Below are 19,996 nucleotides of genomic sequence, written 5' to 3'. Positions count from 1 at the left end.
ACTTTAAATCGTGAGAACTCAAACCAACTCGGAATCAATCCTCATATAAAATTGTGCATCATCAGGGCCAACGAACGTCTAGACCTAACGGAGTCACCACAAATGTCAAGAACAGATTATATATGCGATATATTTTTCATCTAAACGTACTTCCACAGCAAAGATAATGGGAAATGGATGGCAAATAATCATATTCTCATCCCACCGTAACCTCTAATGGCTGCTGCTGCATCAGACTTCAATGTCTAGGCCACGCATACGCACTGACTGCAACCAATAACAAAAACAACAGCAACATAACGTTGTACACATATCTGACACCTGTTTGAACCTAAAGGCAAGCCACGCTACGCTACTGCCACCACCGTCCGTGTCCGTCAATGAAATCCCATTGATTGCACTAATGGTGCGGAGCGTTCCAAGACAGGTCTTATGAATTAGTAGACCAGATTAGGTACGTTCACCTATTACTTCATAGAATTTTACTTTCGAAATCGTGTATAGGCAACCAACCATCTGTGCGCTCCGACGACGAATCGACGTTCCGAGTGTCCGTTGGTTGGTGGTGTACCGTAGAACCGTCGTCAACTCCTTGGTTTGTCTCTTTCCTCTACCCGAGTTAACCCATGGAGCAGATTTATCTGGAAATAGCCATCAGCATTGTGGCAAGGTGGGTATCCAAAGAAAAAACAACATCGACAAGCAACGCAATCAAAACAAAGTCATACTCCAATTACCTTCATTCGCATGTTGGTCGATTCCGCGCGCCACTTACACAAAGCCCCGTCACTCCCCATACCCTCCGATTGGTCTATCCATAGTTGGTATCGATTTTGATTAAATGGCCTAAACGAAAATGCACTGAAGGTGTGTTTTTATTATATGGAGCTCCATCACACAGTCTGAGGGTCTTGTGTCCATGCCAAGCATAAAAGCCAACTATTCCTATATACGTACATATGTAGATATCCTCTTTACGGAAACTAGAAGGAGTTATTGGATAAATGTTTACAAACAATCCTAGGGGAAATAATTGGAATGTAAAAAAAATCCTAGGTCCCAATTTAATTAGTTTTTAAATTTCCGCCTTTTGCGAGTGTCAACAATTTATTAATTTATTGTTGGTATTGAAATTCTGGCATTTAAAATTCTACTTATTTGAAAGTTAGCAAATTATAATCGGAATTAATTCTCAATTACACAGTTGTAAAAACTCTTACTTATCTCTGGTTAAGTGTTAAACTTCGATTATTGATATTAGTGGCACGTCTCGTCTTTGAACGGATGGACATTATACTAAGATTTATGAACATTTAAGCAACCGATGTTCTGTTTTCTAATAAAATTTAATATTTCGTTTAAGGGCGTATTTTTGAGGTTCAATACTTTTTTCCTAGACCACAATGTTCTTATTGAATTAAGAAATCGCATATGATAAAACATTTACTTTCAAGTTCATTCTCTGAAAACCTAAAAATATAGGGACTTAATTTCTTGAGCAACATTATGCGACAAGGCTTTTGAATTTAAGAAAAGGCACTTCTGTAGTGAAATACTATCGAATACATTATGCAAAAGTGCATGGATATAGCCTCACGCCTATATGTTAAATGAGTGTGGTGTGCAGGTGACTTACTTCGGAAAAACAACATAAGCTTATCCAAAAACCAAATATAGGACAGAAAAGTGTTTATTTCTTTTTTGTTTATTTCGAAATTAAGAGTTTTGACATTTGGTTTTGGACATTTGGCCAACGCCACCAAATGGAATGCATGTTGATATTTAAATATCATTTGCAAATTCGTGAAAATGGATCGTTCGTAACGCCATCACACGGTCTCCCACTATAACCGAGCAGTCCTTGACGCCCAGCCACACCGTAGTTTTCGTTAGTGGACACAGTCTTTTTTGTTTGGATTTTTTGTGTTTTTGTGAATATATTTCGACAAGAAAATTACTTTATGGTGATTCGCAAAGCAAACAAAATTCAATTCGGAAGGGAAAGTTTATTTTTTTACTCATAATAATTGGTCCTGATTTTTTTAAAAATTAGTTTTTGGCTTAAAACGTGAAGAAGAAAAAAAATCGTTCTTTCATCTTAAAGCATTCTTTTTTTATATTTATAAATCCTTCTTTAAATTTTCATAAATGTTCAGGTCACTATAGACAATAACTAAAACTTTAAGGATGATTGTTAAAGATATCTTCTTTCTCCGACAACATTTCGAGAACGGCAAAAAGATGTAGATTTAAATTTATTTACTTACTTACCTAGTAGGTACCCCTGGCGGGAAAGTTAGTACGTTTGGCTGTTACACCAGTCTTTGGTTCAATCCCTGTCTGTGCCATTTAAAGTTTTTTTTTCACGGGTACTCGCAAGAGCGCGGAATTGACAAATCCTATAAGAGTAATTTTTGTCCCAAAAATTGCTTTCTTAAAGAAGCCGTTCGGATTCGTCTTAAAACTGTAGTTCCCCCTTATCCCTAACAACATAACTCGCCCAGAGGACTGATGCGGCACATTTAAATATATATATTACATACTTACTTAAGGTGGCGGTGCAGCCCTGGCGGACTAGGGCATCAACCAACATGTGTCTCCAGCCAGCTCGGTCCCTAGCTAGCTATCTCCAGTTCCGCACGCCAAGTTGGTTGAGAACCTCTCCCAACTCTCGCGGTCTTCCCCTATTGCGCCGAAATTGGATTCGAAGACCTTCCAGGCTGGAGCGCTGATGTCCATCTAAGCCTCTGTACTTTTATTCATTGGTCATTGTCGTTGTACAGCCCGTACAGTTCGTCTGTGTATATTTCCTCCACCATCCATCTATGCTATCCATCATAAACATCCTTTTTGATGACAGAATATACTTGGCCTCGCCTCATTGACCACTATACCCACCTTCTCCTCTTCCGTCGCAATGCTAAAAAACGCTTCATTGATATCTCCCTTTGATTTTTAAGGCTCTTCTCTATAGATAGTGTCATAAGCGGTCTTAAAATCAATAAGGAGACGGTGGATATCGATTTACAGACCTGGGATATGGATCTATCAGGTTGTTTACGAACTGCTTCAGACGTTCACATAGTAAGGATTTTATATGCAATTTTGAGGACACTGATACCTCTGTAGTTGGCGTAATCCAGAGGCCTCTTTACCTGTGTATGGGACAAACTATCCTGAGATTCCATTTATGGGGCATGTGACATCCCTCTATTTTCTCGATCGAGCCCTCCTCATGTTCCCTTTTTTCCATCTAAGAAGCCGGTATCCATCTCCCCTCTTCCGTTCTTTAGATCCGTGCCCTTGCTGGTACTTACCATCAAACCCGAGATTTCGCTGTGGTGGCCGTAACGAGTATAAGGTAGTGGACATTCTGTATACTGGAAAAGTGTCGTGCGTCGATCGCAATGTTCTCAATGACCCAAATATCTGGACTTTTATTCTTTTCACTATGTCAGCGTCGCTGTACAACCCGCAGAGTTCGTCGTATTATATTGTCTGTAACTCTCCATCTATGCAGACGGATCCAAAAATCACCCGAAACAATTGTCTCTCGAATCATCCTAAGACGCTCTCATATTTCCTTGACAAGGTACAGAGCTTGTCTAAAAGCTTTTTTTGACAACAAATGTATCGGTGCGATCTTTTCTGAGCTTGCAAGAGTAGCCTTCATTCTCCACAGTCATTCTGAACAGACGGATAAGTTTAACAGACATTACTTTGCAAAGCTCTTCCCCAAAGATTCTGTCACATGCAGTTTTAAAATCGATATGGAGATGAAGGGTATTCATTTGAATTTCCTGAGTTTTTTCCAAGATCTGTCCTAATGTGAATATTTGGCTTGTCTGAATCCACATTGATAAGGCCCTATCAGGTTGTTAACGAACGGTTTCAGGCGTTCACATAATACGGCAAACTATGCTGAGATTTCACTCATCGAGCATGCTTTTTTTCGATCATATTTTATAGCTGAGTTTTTGCATAGTCCCTACTAAGTTATCGTCTGCTGCTTTGAATAGTTCAACAGCTATGCTGTCAACTCCAGCAGCTTTGTTGGACTTCAATATCGAATCTTCTTACAGTACTTCCTTGTCTTGGCTTCTGTAGAGTTATGTTATGCGTACCTATACTTTAGCTACAACGAGTTATTGATCCGAGTCAGTTGGTCCCTCGGAATGTTCGGACATCTTTTATATGGTCAATCTGGTTGACAGTTTATTGATCAGGAGATTTCCATGTCCCCTTCTGGACATCAAGATGTGTAAACTGCATACTAGCTACCAGAACGTTTCGGTCCGCAGTTAAATCGACCAGCCTTAATCCGTTGTCGAGGGTGATGTCTTCCCTTCCTAGCTTTGCGTTAAAATCTCCTAAGACAATTTTAATGTAGTCCAGAGCACTGCTCATATATCATCTCCAAGAGTTCGAAGAATATTTCTTTGGTGTCTTCATCTTTCTCTTCTTTTGGAGCATGCGCGCATATTAGGCTTATGTTTGTGAATTTAGCTATGGTGGGGTTTTTATTGATGCGTCCGCTCACCCTGTTGAAACTCAAGACTTTTTGCCTGAGTGTATTTGCAACAACAAACTGCCTTTGTTTTCGGTAGCAATCGTCGTACCATACATCACAATCTTTTTAATTGAGTTTACCTGGTCTATTCTATTGCACTTCTTGGATGTCACTGATATCTACCTAGCAGCACTTAAGTTTAGGGCTTCCGCTCACTCTTTGGCTACACGTTGTCTATTAAGGAACCTTACATTCCACGCATAGATCCAAGGTTCGTTGTAATTCGAGCTTGGCAACATTTCAATATATAATAATTTAAAAAATTAAAAACACACGAATATGTAAGTAAATCTCTGTATAAGATTTTTTAAAAAATCTTAAATGACTTGTGTTATGCCCATACGCCCAAACAATAAAAACAGAAAAAAAGTGAAGAAAGAAAGATGTCACTTTCTATGGTCCGAAACTTCTGTGGCTGATTTATATGACCACAACTGTATTATAGATTTAGTTACATGAAGAGCTGGCCCCAAAACGAAAAAAGATTCGGTTTCATCTCAGTCTAAAACCGAAACGAGATAGAAAACGTATATCCTATGCATGGTTTGAAAATGAAGATTGAAGTACTTGATGCTTTTTTGGTAACAAAATTATGGATATATTCATAATAAAAATGCCGGAAACAAATACGTTCAACAATACTGAACAACATAATATAACATGATATTGTCAGTTTAAAACAATGTAAGACGGTTGTGAATAGACAGATTGTCATAGAAATACACTGGTACTGATACTGATTGACATAACAAACCGTGACAGAAACTATTGTCACATGTGACATGACAACGAGGGCGATAACTTGCGCGAATTACCAACATTTTACACAGTCGACACGACGCGACTTTCGGTTTGATCGAAATATGGGCATAGCAGACAGGTAGGTGTGGCTGCGATTTACTGGCGCTTTTATCATAATTACATTTGTTGTTCAACTATTTGTCCCGCGCACAATACCGTTCACCTCACCGCGCCGCCGGCCGTCCGTACTACCACCGCAAAACCGCTAAATGCTCGTACAAGCTAAGCGTCAACAAATGCCAAATGCCATTTGAATTGATTTACAGCAATCAAGTGGTGATAAAAAATTTTGAAATTATAATTGACTTTGGCGTCATACGTTAATGTATGTCAATTTTCAATTCAATGGCGGATTTTAAGTTACCGTTATAGACTGTATAAGTGCGCTATAAAATAACCAACATTCCCATAATTTAACAGCAGCTGTCTCAATTGAATCCTATTTAAAGAATTAACATTATTATTGTTATTGGCATAAATAATACTCTTGTCGAGTCAGGTGCGGTGCGGTAAGATGAACAAACCTTTTAACCCATGAGATATCCAAAATTTAAGCCATAAGCCTATTGTCTATCTTAAATAAATATGCCAAGGAATTCCTTTGGAAACTTCAATTTTGTTTTCAAGTACCTTCATATTGTTGTCTTATCATTAAGTGGTCTTAAAAGCTTTATACCTTCCTCGAGAAATATTTATGAATTGTTACGTTTGGGATTAAAGTTGTGCCCACTTTATACCTACTTGAGAGGAAATAGTTTGCGGAAACTTGCTGTTGAAGTCGGTCCACATTTACACGTTTATACACAGCCTTCGGGCAAATTGTGACAAACGGTGACAGTTGTTTGTAGCTACACTTTGACGACGACGTTAATATTCTTTTTCGACTACTATTAACATCAACTTATGACATAATATTCGAAATGTTTTCATTATATGGACAATGCAACAACTTAAAGGTATTTAAATTATTTATATGTACATATTACAACTTGAACAATTATAAAATATGTTTTCTAAGTTGTTTTGAGAAATGGAATTACTCGAGTATTGTGGCCCAGTGTGCAATAATGAAGTCCGGTTGAAACATTCAACTGCAACTTCATCAAGATTGAAATAATTGAGATAGTTATATGTATTTCAGATTGAGGAATATAAAATTTGTAGCCTATTAATTTTGTATGCAAATTATGTTGCACATATACCCATACCGTAATATTGCAGGTGCACCTAAGTGTGAAACTCAAAGCCGAGCATGATAAATAACTATTATATGTTGTATGTCTATGTAGTGATTGATGCTTCTACTTGTCTTGAGCTGTCTATCTTCATCAAAACAAAATTGAAACGAATAGGTAAAAATAATTAATAAATAATTGAACAAATATATTACAATTTAACATAACTAGGGTAAACAGGTCATTAAATTTAAGGTAAGGAATTTAGTTTTGACTGAATCTAATATATCATTTAGCGGAAAATACCGATTTGACATACTAAGGTCATACTAAAAGAAAACAATCATAGCAATAAATAATTGATGGACGTTAATCGCAACATTGGGTTCGTTTTAAATTTCAAAGTTTTTATTCATTTTTAGCGAAATGGTAATTGCCATCAGATTTGTTTTATTAAAAATTTAACTGTCAAAACATTTAACATAATTTTGTTTTCAATTTTCATAGGAATTCCCTTGAATTCAAAACAAAATAAACTTGTTATTTAAAGCTTTAAACTTAAATATAAATAAAAATACAAATTTTAAGGGGTCAGTCATAGCTATCATTGAAATCAATACGGAACATTTTTTGAATGGATACTAGACCATATTTCCTTTTGGTTAGAGATGAAAATTCTTGATCGGAAATCACGCAAACAAATTTGTTTGAGAAATAAAGTTTAATATGTATCTCAGTTATTTTTCGATTAAAATGTAGTTTTCTATTTTCCTGACGGAAAATCATTTTCTTGGACAGATGATAGTTTTATGTTTAAAAGTGATCGACTTTCACACAATTCCAATGACAGATTTCTGTCAGTAAACATTTTTCGTCGGATTTCAAACAGGATATTTTTTTCAATGACAGACATTTTAAGGATAGCTATAAACGACATGCCAAAAGAATTCCAACGATTGGTATTAATGATGAAAACCAATTATTGGTATTAATTATGAAAACCAATGATAACTATAATTGATTCCTAACTGAGGACTGAGAACAAATTCATCTACTTTTGACAAATTAACGAACAAGGGGGGGTCATATGATCCATAAAGCTTATACAGTTAAGTTGTATAAGTAAAGATATCGTGGAAAGATTTCTTAGTAATTTAATCATTTTCACCAAAAAGCGGTTTGCCCTCAAAAACAACTAAAATCTATGTTTTCACGCAATTTACTAGTTGTATAAGGTCTTTTCTAAAAGAGAAGGCAAATTTTCAGGTTCTTAAGAAAAAACATTGAATAAGAGATCGCCAATTTGATAATATATTAAAGTTTAGTTTTTTTGACGACCATTTCAAAACTGATTTTCTGTTAAATACTAAAAAACTTTTGAGATCTAAGAAATTTTAAGAAATCTACTTTGTGAAGTGAATTTGCTTTTAATGCTCTAGAACTGAGATTTAAATACAAATTTCAAGAACGTTTGTGTCCCAAAAACAGCTAAAGTGACACTTTCGTTAAACTAGTGGCTAATTGAAAAACATAATACCTAACCGTTTTATATCTTGTAATTTAATAACTAAAAAGAGATTGTGCAAGCAATGTGTAGTTTGTGAGTTTCACACAAAATTTTCTCAAAAACTTATTTTCTTCCAAAAAAATACTACAAATTTTCTGTATTCTACAATATTCTGACATTGACGAAATGAAGATAGCTATATCTAAACTTAAGTCAAACAAAGCTGCTGGAGCTGACGGCATTGCTGCCGAACTATTCACAGCAGCAGGCGATGATTTGGTAGGAAGCATGCACCAACTCATCTGCAAAATATGGTCGGAAGAAAACATGGCCGATGATTGGAATCTCAGCATAGTATGTCCCATACATAAAAAAGGAGATCCTCTAAATTGCGCCAACTACAGAGACATCAGTCCTCTCTGCCGTAATATGTGAACGTCTGAAGCCGTTCGTCAACAACCTGATTGGTCCTTCAGACCAGGAAAGTCCACTATGGACCAAATATTCAATTGGAAAAAACCCAGGAACTTCAAATCGATACCCACCATCTCTTTACCGATTTTAAAGCCGCGTATGACAGCATCCATAGGGAAGAGCTCTACAGAGCAATGTCTAGTTTTGGCATCCCTGTCAAGCTTATCCGTTTGTGCAGAATGGTGATGGAGAATGCACGCTGCTCTATCAAGGTCGGAAAAGATCCCCTCAATACATTTGATGTCTGAAAAGGTTTAAGATAAGGCAATGCACGTCATGCGACTTTTTCAATATCATTCTGGAAAGAATTGTGTAAAACTCAACCGTCAACCGTAACACTAAAGGCACAATCTTTCAAAGGTCCATCCAATTACTCGGATACACAGACGATATTGACATAATAGGAAGATCGACGGAAGCGAAGAAGATGGGTTTAGTGGTCAATGAGGGCAAGACCAAGTATATGCTGTTATCAAAAAAGTACATTGAACAACGACGGCTTGGACAAAACGTCACCATGGACAGCTATAACTACGAGGTAGTAGAGGACTTTGTCTACCTAGGCACCGCTATAAACACAGACAACGACACCAGCGCTGAAATCAAACGAAGAATAACTCTTGCAAATTGCTTCTGCTTTGGACTTAGAAGGTATTTAAAATCAACATCTATAAGACACTTATCATTCCGGTTCTCAATTATGGCGCTGAGGCCTGTACCCTGTCAAAAAAAGGCGAGAGCGTCTTATTATGCTTCGAGAGCAAAATTCTTCGGGTGATTTTTGGTCATGTATACGTAGATGGAAAATGGAGGAGAAGATATAACGAATAACTGTACGGGCTGTACAGCGACACTGAGCTAGTTAGCAGAGTTAAAGTCCAACGGCCTAGATGGCTAGGTCCTGTAGAGTGAATGGACATCAACGCTCCAGCCCGGAAGGTCTTCAATTCCAATCCTGAGGGACGGCGCAGTAGAGGAAAACCGCGACTCAGGTGGCGCACTCAGGTGGGTGGAGACCTTAACCAACTTGGCGTGCAAAACTGGAGACAACTAGCTAGGGACCGAGCTGGCTGGAGACGCATGTTGGTTGAGGCCCAGGTCCGCCCCGGACTGTAGCGCCACCTTAAGTAAGTAAGTAACTGATTCCAGGATGGCTTTGTATGTTTTCCTAGTCATTTGGTATCTTGGACTACCAAGTCTATAGCGCCATACAATCAAATTGAGCCCCAGACGATAACGCCTTTCTTTGCTAAGGTGACGGTTTAAAAATCACTACTCTTTCCTCAGATGATGGAAACAATAATTATAACCATCTGGTCCATCTTGGTTAAATTTTTCGTCGGAAAAAATAACCTTCCCCCAATCATTTGCGGTCATTCCATTTGGCACATCCCAGCTAATGTGATCTTTCTCGAAACACAAGCATTTTTTCTTTCTTGAGTCATTAAGTGGTGGTTTTTTCTTAAGCTTCAGGTGTTTCAAGTGTATAGCATGGCGAATCTTGCATTTAACAGAGGATACGCTGGCCTGAACATTAGCTTTCTCCCCAGTTTTAGCTGCCAATAAAGCTGAAATTGACGCTATTCTAAGAATACTTCGCGTTTCGCGAAATCTTAAGGCAGAGGAAGTGATAGTAAGTTTTGTTCTTGTAATGAATCTTTTGTCTAAACAATTTTTTATATCAAGTTTTTGAAATATTTTTATAATTTTGAAAACTGGTATTTTCAAAACATGAGAAATAGTTAAAATTAGAGTTTAGATTAAGCACTAAAAATTGAGTCGTAAGCGTATTTTTCAAAACTATTTAAAGATCAAATTAAAGTTTTTGAAGGAGCTTTGGTTTCCACAAGGTCGTCACATAGCTCGTGCTTCAATTGATTTATTGAACTTAACGTTTGGTATAACCGCATAATTTCACAGGGTCGTGAATTGACCTCCAAGATCGTGCTATTTAACTTGACTATTTACTGTTGGTATATGTATGTGTACAAATTATCATCCAAGCCAGTCGTGACAGGCTCTAGACAAATTTAAATTAAAAAATTATCTTTTGAATAAAGTGAATTTCATATCAAATTACAGAAATCATATCTTTTTATTTTATTTCAAAGTTCTATACCTCTATAAACACACAACTTATAACCACTTTTTCAACCACTTCAGTTCCTGTTCCTATGAATAGCTGCCTTAATTTCCAAGAGGTAGATCATCAGTCTTCACTGTTTAGGAATTTGAATCCATATTTAAACTATAAACTATTTTTGATACTTGAGTTGATTTTCAAGCTACGAACCCCACCAAATTTTGACTGACCCTGACTGAGTGTGTACTGAAAAACTTTACCAGCATATTATTAAATAAATGTGAACGTGAAACTAAATGTAAAAGGAATTCATTAATTTGTGTTTATTTTTGTAAATTTAACCATGATAGAAAATGTCAGTTGCGCAATGTGCATATGTTCTTAAATTTAAGGTTGGGTTTTCAATTGAATATCATATCACCTGCCAACTGACAACGACATTGACACCGACTATATGCAGAATGACAATGATAATTTGTTTCCTTTTAATAAAAAGAAATCGATCGTCGTGGCGCCCGTTCACGTGGTTTGATACAAATTAAACTAATAAAATAAAATGTCTAACAATTACAACAAAGTGAAGGTTGAGAGTTGCAACCATATTCAATCAACATTTTAAAAATGTAAAGTAATTCCCTTTTTGTGTGACATTCAAACGGCCTAATTTTCCTAATCACGTTTCAAAAGGTAAAGTCGATGGTCAATACATTAATAGGGACATTTATGGACTTCATTATAGGGACTATAAAAAAAGAAAAATCAAAAACCGCACCTCGCAAATAATGGCATTTGACAAAGTTGGTGTTATACTTCAGCACAACTATATCTTTCCATCATATTGTCAGGCAGGCAGAATGTGGCTACAGCTATACAGTACAGGATGACTTGACATGGTGGTGGTCGCGGTTTAGGGTGGTCTCATTTTGTTGCTGATGGAAATCCAAAAACAAGGTGAAAGTACTATACATAATTCATATACACTGCTAACCAGTAGGATAGGGCCACACATTTAAGAATATGGATTTTTGATTTTTATAGCAGGTGTACCCGAAAACTTTTTTTACCTGTGAATAAGTACGAAATTTACTATTAAAAATTTTAAAAACTTAGTGGTAAATTGAAAACAAGCATTAGAATTTCCACAATAGTGTTTCATTTACAACCGTGGAAGTGTGAATGAAGGCAATAAAGTCAAAGGTCAAAAAATGCTTTTCATTTTTAGAAATGAGAGTTCCAGAGAGTTGTATTTTTTGCCGTTCATTATTGTGGACAAAAACTAAAAGTCGACTGTAAAATAGTAGATTATAGCTCTCCACACCATTGCACCCGATGTACCACTATGATGTCTTTCCAAAATAAGCTCATCCTTTCTCAGATTATGGAATTACAAGTTGTTACCAACGGGCCGTCAAGATTAAACCTTTTTTCACCCGAAAAGACAACGCGTTTCTTTTGCAAAACTCTTCCGATGTACATAGGGAACTTGCCTCAAAACAGCCTTATTTTTTAGTTTTCTTCTCTGGATAGTAGAGGATGGGGCGTAGTTACTTCTTTATCTGAAACTCTCGGCTGAACGGCTATTAATATTAGAGCGTTGGCTAGTTCAGTGTCAACAATGCAGTGGGCAAAGAAAATTGTGAGTGGACACGTTCAAATATAACTGTAGTGTGCAGAAGAAACATAATGGAGCTCCCAGAACCATCAGGACGCCAGGAAACATCGAAAGGGTAAGAGCGGCGATTTTGAAATTCTCTTGGCGATTCGCACAGAAAAATTTGGCTGCTGTAGGGATTTCTAGTCGCACTGTGAGACGAATTCTTCATGACGAACTTAATTATCATCCATACAAATTGGCAGTTGTAAATACATAAATTGGGGGGCGCAACAGTCCGTTGGGAATCATTCCTGTGTGCGAGTACTGTTGTCAGGAATGGAAGGGACGTACAATTTTAGGCCGAATCCGAACGGCTAATTTGAGAAAGCACTTTTTCATGACATGAATTACTCTTGAAGGATTTGTCAATTCCTCGCAAGAGGCAGTACCCGCGAAAATTATTTTTTTTTTTTAAATTAAGGTGGCACAGGCAAGGATTGTACCCAAGACCCCTTGCATGACAGTCCAACGTGGTTAGTGCGTGGGGTGGGGTGCCACGGTTACTAAAAATTAGCAGTTATGCAACAACTTAAACCACGTCGCTGCATACAGAATTTGTGACTGTTTGATGTGCAATAACCAGAATCGGCAATTTTGGCCCATAGTTATGTCAGCATGATTGTGGATTTTTTTCTGCCCATACTTGAAGAAATGAATATAGTGGAAGTGTGGGTTCAACAGGATGGCGCCACGGCTCACACGGCAAGAAGGTCAATTAATATTTTTCAAAAACACTTCCCCGAACGACTCATCTTTCTTAGAGGCGATCTTTAGTGGCCAACACGATCGCCAGATTAGCCCCATTTGATTTTTTCCTGTTATCCTTAAATCGTTGGTATTTACTGATTGTCCAAAGACCCTTCGTCATCTTAAAAATAATATTCGTGCTGCTATCGACGACTTAAGCACAGATATGCTGGAAAAAGTGGAAAACAATTTTAAATTCCAACTATCTCAGTGCATTGATGAGAACGGTGGCCGACTTCGAGATGTTAAAAAACATAAAACAGTCTATTGATTCTAACGAGAATCGTGTTGTTGCCCGTGATGCTTTCATGTTTGGTATACCGTACTTGCCTAATGAAAATCTTAAATCAATCTTTAACTTGATATGCAACACAATTAATATTAAACCACCAACAATTTCTAATATATATCGCACGCGTCCAAAAATTAAATCACACAACAATTCTGCAATCATGATCAAATTTAATTCAGCGTATGACAAGAATTATGTTTTAACCTCAATCGCAAACTATCGGAAAAATAATAATAAACAGCTTTGCCTAAACGATATTCACCTTGCTTTTGATAGCACCTCTACCTCCGCGTCTTCTTCAACCATCCATATACGCGAAAGCTTATCGCAACAAAACAGATTTATATTAAAACGTGCACTCGAGATGAAAAAAAGTAAACAACTTTCTTCTGTATACACTGCACGAGGAGTTGTGTATATCAAACGTCAAACTGAAGACACAGCTGTTTCAGTGAAATGCATCGAGGGACTCGAAGACGTTGCCAGATCAGCAGTTTCAAATGAAAATTAATATTATTGATTTAAAAGCTAATTTGAATTTATATTAAATAATTGTTTGCTTTTCTAATAACCCTTATTTAAATTTTGATTTTTTCACTTTATTTCAATTTAATTTATATCTTTCATTTTGTTATATTTTGTATATTAAATTTTTGATTAGTAAAATTTATTTTCCTTTTAATTGAATTCACTATTGTTATTGATTTTTCTTTTCTCTATCTTTCTTATTCCTAGTTTTTTACTCTACTTTCTTTTTTGTAGTTTTTCTTTTATATCTTTTTTCTTCTTGCTGTAGTAATATGACAAACAGTTCAACATTATACTCGATGATTAGAGTTCTGAGTAAACAGAAAAGTGGTCTCCGGGTTTGTCACATCAATGCCCAAAGTTTATTACCGAAAATTGATGAATTTCGCGATCTTTTTGTTGGTTCTGATGTTGATGTAATTTGTGTTACGGAAACTTGGTTGAAGGATGAGTTAAGTGATGAGGTTTGTAGTTTGGAGGGATATCGTATTTTTCGTTTTAATAGAAAGGACCGTATTGGGGGAGGTGTAGCAATTTATGTTAAAGGAACAATAAAGTGCAGACTTAAATTTTGTTCTGAAGCTTCTAATAGTATTGAGTATTTATTTGTTGATATAATAGGTAACGAGGGTAGTTTGCTTATAGGTGCAATATATCGGCCAAATAGGTACATAGACCTTTCACCTTTGTTCACACTTCTGGAGGATGTTTCATTAAGTTCCCCTAATATTGTTCTTTGTGGAGATTTCAATTGCAACCTGTTGAGTTCAAATATTCTTACGCATAACTTACTAACGTTTAATTTAAGTCCAGTTAATACTAGTACACCAACTCACTTCTTCCGTGACGATGCAACATTATTGGATTTGTTTTTTGTTAGTAACACAAGTGATGTAGCTTTGTATGATCAGCTTTCTGCGCCAGCTTTTTCCAAACATGACCTAATTTTTTTGACTTTGAAATTTAGTTTTGATTACTCGTGCAAGAAAGTTACTTATCGGGATTTTCATAATATTAATGTTCAACAATTGGAAGAGGATACAAGAGATAAGAATTGGGAACGTATTTTTTATATGCCGTCTTCAAATGACCAATTGGAATTTTTAACAGATAATATTAATACCTTATTTGATACTTACGTACCCCTAAAAACTAAAATCGTAAAGCCAAGCAATAAACCATGGTTCACCCAAAATATACGAACTTTAATTCAGAAACGGGATGACGCTTATAATAGCTGGAAACAATACAGGTTGAATGAGTTACGGCGCGAGTATTGCTCACTTCGTAATAAAGTTGTAATGGAAATACGTATGGTCAAATCCCGAATGTATTCCATCCAGCTCGGTTCTTCTTTAAATGGGCGTCAGTTGTGGAAAAACCTACGAAAAATTGGCATTGGAAAGTCAAGTCCTGATTCAACAGAAGATCTGGATGGTAATGCTATCAACAAAATGTTTGATTCCTTACCATCACAGCTATCTTGTCCTTTGAGCTTAGATCCTACTTTTTTATTTATGGATCAACCATATGCAGATGAACCTGGTTTTGGTTTTAGTTCAGTAGACAGTACTTTTGTTGTAGAAATTGTACTTTCTATAAAGTCAAATGCTATTGGTCTGGATGAAGTTCACCCTACATTTTTGAAAATGATTCTGCCGATTGTTCTGCCTTATCTTACTTTTATGTTCAATACAATTCTGATGACAGGTGTCTATCCACGCCTATGGAAGTTGGCTAAGGTTGTACCTTTTCCCAAAAATGCAAAAGGTAAAGAATTTAGGCCTGTATCTATCTTACCATTCTTGTCGAAAGTGTTTGAAAGGATTTTACAAAGACAAATCAGCTTTCATCTTGCGGCAAACTCGCTGCTCACACCACTACAATCTGGTTTTCGTGAAAAGCACAGTTGTATCACGGCACTGTTAAATGTTACTGACGATATAAGGCAAGCTTTGGATAAGGATGAGGTTACGTTTCTAGTGTTGCTTGATTTTTCTAAGGCTTTCGACACTGTCAATCACGTTAAATTGTGTAACAAACTTATGCAAAACTTTAATTTTTCAGCAGGTGCTACAAGGCTTATCTATTCTTATTTGAGTAATCGAATGCAAGCTGTGCAAATTGGGGATAGTTTATCTGATTTTCTACCTAACGTTTCCGGTGTCCCTCAGGGTTCTATACTCGGTCCTCTGTTGTTCTCAATCTATGTCAATGAACTGCCATCAATTATCAAGAACTGTTCGGTTCATATGTATGCGGATGACGTCCAATTATACATGAGCTGTCCCCTTGGGCTCATTGAGCATGCAGCTTTTTGTGTAAATGAAGACCTAGAGAAAATTGAAAAGTGGTCTCAATTAAATGGTCTCCTCTTAAATCCAAAAAAATCTAAGTGCTTAGTAATATCAAGGAAAAGTCTTGATCTCAACTATTTTCCTTCGATTGTATTGAGCAATGGTTCAATTGAATATGTGGAAAGTGCGAAAAATCTCGGGGTTACTTTCAATCGCAATTTGACCTGGGATAACCATATTAATGCACTTGTGGGCAAGGTATTTGGTGTACTACGTACCCTATGGGTTACACATTCTCTTACACCTGTTCAAACACGTTTATTACTTGTAAAAACTTTAATAATGCCAATATTGATGTATGGTTGTGAAATTTATTGTAATTGTAATTATGTTAGCAAACGGAAGCTCAATGTTGCGTTTAATAGTGCAGTACGTTATGTTTATGGCCTACGAAGATATGACAGATTGTCTAGCTTTGCTAGTAGGGTGCTGTCTATGCCTTTTGAAAGTTATTTGAAGTTTCGTACATTAATTTTTCTCTCTAATATATTAATAACGCACCAACCCCAATACTGTTTTCATAGAATTAGAACTGCAACCTCCCATCGATCTCATCAATTGGTTCATCCTCGATGTTCATTCTTAACATGTGAGCGTCAATTTTTTGTAAACTCCGTCCGTCTTTGGAACTCTTTACCACGTCGTATAAAAGATATACAAAATACAGCAAGATTTAAAAGGAATCTAAAGGAATACTATTCAGGAAATTTGTGAATTTTATGATTTCAACTGAAATTTAATATCTGATTGGTTTCTCTTTTTTTTCTAAATGATATGTATTAATTTATTGTTATATTTTTTTTTTTTTTGCTCTCCTTGTAAAAATTAGCTTGTAACTAAATTATAAGATATTGTATCTTACTGTTATAAAGCATTCACGAAATAAAAAATAAAAATAAAATAAAATAATGTCGTTTTTAAAAAAATATAAAACAAAACTTTAAATGTACTTCTATACACAGAAACAAATAATTAAATCAATGCTACCAATACTTTTAAAGTTATGATTTTTTTTAAATAAGGAAGTAACCACGCCCACCCATTATCAATTTTGTTGTCTGATACTCAGTTTTTGGCCCTTAATTTAATCGATGGTAGAGTGGAATTTGAGTCAAGCCGCAGAATAACCCGCCTTTTTTTATGTTCTTGTTTCTGCCTTGTACCCTTTTTGATTTTTGCCATATTTATAACTTTCTTGCTCCTGTTAAGTCTCCTTGCTCTTTCACGTCCAGAGAGTCGTACATCCTTCAGAGCATCTAATTTTGCTCTTTCTGCAGATGTTAGTCTAATCAGAGCATATTTGAATTTCAAATTAAAAAAGAGGCTGGGATGCAACCACACTGATAACTTCCCATCCCGCCTGTTGATTTGTCTTGCTCAAACAATATTTTGCATATGATGAAATAGTTTGATTTTAAAATCTATTTTAGTTAACGGGATTTTTAGTCGAAAACCAATTTTTACCAATTTTAGTAGCATTTGAAATATGAAGTCAATGTCTTCTATTCTTCACGAGATATCGAAAACGGAACATCAGTTTTTACCAATTTTACGTACTATTTTTTGTAGACTTCAATTTTTATGAAAAAACTGACAGTTGCATTTTTGTAAAAAAAATTAACTTAATATCGAAAACAATATTTTCTGAAGCCAAGAAAGTACATTTTTGGCCAAGTTTTAGTATTGTTTTTTTTTTTAAGTTGTTATTTACTATAAAAAAAATATGAATTTAAATTTTTCTCAAAATTTGACTGAATGTTGACAACAATATATATAAAAAGATAAAATAAGCTTAAAGCTAATATCTGAACATTTTGAAAAGATATTTGAGTCGAAAATCAATTTTTATTAGTTAAATAAACTGTCAATTCGATTTTCTCAAAACTTTACCTGATGTTAAAAACTTTATTCTCCGTTGTACAAAATTAATTTGGAAATAAAATGGTTTTTTTTTTCGTAAAATATTCAAAGTGACAAATATTTATTTTCGTTTTTTTATTTATAAAAAACAGTTAATTTTTTTTTGTTTGGTATCACGTAACAATATATAATATAACATTTATTTTAAGTCTCTAGTGTTATTGGTTCGTGAAACGTCGAGAAATGTTAAAATTTGTAATTCGACAAATCATACGGATTACAATAAATTCCTATGAGAAGTTCATTAAAACAGTGAATATTCTATGCAAAAGTTTACAAAAGATGGCTTTTGTAAAGTTCTTCACGGAAATATTCGCAATGTTCTCATCAAAGTGGATATTTTTTTTTAAACGCCTTTTTAATAATTCATTATTCGATATTGGGAAATTTAGACACTCGTTTTTAATTTTCCCTTAAATTGTATGAACTTATGAACTGAAAAGCGAAAATCTATTCCAAAAAGTGTGGCTTCATCCTAGTGGTTCGCATTGTATGTTTGTATGCACTTTTTAAACACCCGTAGTCAGATTTTTGTTTTATTTTTCAAGTGGGTGAAATCATTTTTCTTGTTATTTTGTAGTTGCGAACCTGCTGTCACAAGCTTTAAATGAGGCTTGAGAAAAAGACAATGACATTTTTTTTTATCGGGCAAAATGTCAATTCCAACTAGAGTTGGGTTAAAATGATTACAAATAAATTCAATCATAAGTAATTGTAAATCTTTATACACTTCTACGACTACTTTAAAATGTAATTGAAGATTTTCTATTACTTATTACTTGTAATTGAAATGAAAGTTGAAATTAATTAAGAAAAGTTATCATAACTTCCCAGCTCCTTTTCAAATTCATAACATTTCATAAATGTTCTGTTTAAAAACAAAAACTAAAAATAAGACAAAACGTATTTACTATGATTTCAAAATGAATTTTTATCTACGGATCTGATCCTTAATTTAAATTCGAATGGTATTACTATACATATTGAAAGAGTGTCAAAACTTATTTCTATTGTTAGAAATGTTTATAGTATATTTTAGATGCGCCTAAGTTGAATATAACCAAAATTAATTGCCCTATATACTACTATCTAATTTTACTCGAATAATATAGTTACTATAATATGGAAGTAATTTATTGGTTGTTGAAGGTTGAGTGCTTATGCTTAATAGTTGAGGTTTCGACGTGTTGTACAGATGCGTGCAGTGAAACTGAATCCCGACATGAAATCTTTTTGTGTTTGCCCGGCAAATATTGCACATCTATACTTGATAGGAACATAATATGTATCTAAACAGAAAATGTTGATTTTATTTATAGAGAAAACAAAGCGCTTTGGTATTTAAATTTATTTATTTTTTTTGAAAAAATGGTTCTGAGAACCATATTGAGAGACAGATATAACGGGCGAAATATTGGAACTTAAAAAAAATGAGGCACGAACTCGAACCACACTAATAACTTTCCACTGATGGTAGCAGCAAAATGTTTTCAAATGTTTTTTTTCAGTTTTTATTTTAAAACTTGAGTTTAAGCTGCTTTATGTAAAGATGTATTCGAGAAAACACTGGCTTGCTATACCATTAAGTAAAATTTCAAAGTAATATTCAGCAATTTAATAAGCTTAAAAGATGATTTAACTAACGTTAAAAAATGTTGACATTTAACAATTTGCTAAAATTTAAATTACGGTATGGCTACTTTAACTTTTTTTTTGTTTTCAAAATAGTTCTTCTTTCGTATCACGTCTTATCACATGATTGTGATATATATGTTTTTCGGATGTGGACTACCAATGGCAGCGTATGATAAACTCATTAAATTCTGATCTTGACAACATTGTCCAATAGGGAATAAAACAAAACATTTAACGCTTCGAATACTCAACG

Source organism: Eupeodes corollae, chromosome 1 (genome assembly GCF_945859685.1).
Source record: "Eupeodes corollae chromosome 1, idEupCoro1.1, whole genome shotgun sequence".
In the NCBI taxonomy this organism is placed as follows: Eukaryota; Metazoa; Arthropoda; class Insecta; order Diptera; family Syrphidae; genus Eupeodes; species Eupeodes corollae.
This window is presented reverse-complemented; position numbering follows the sequence as displayed.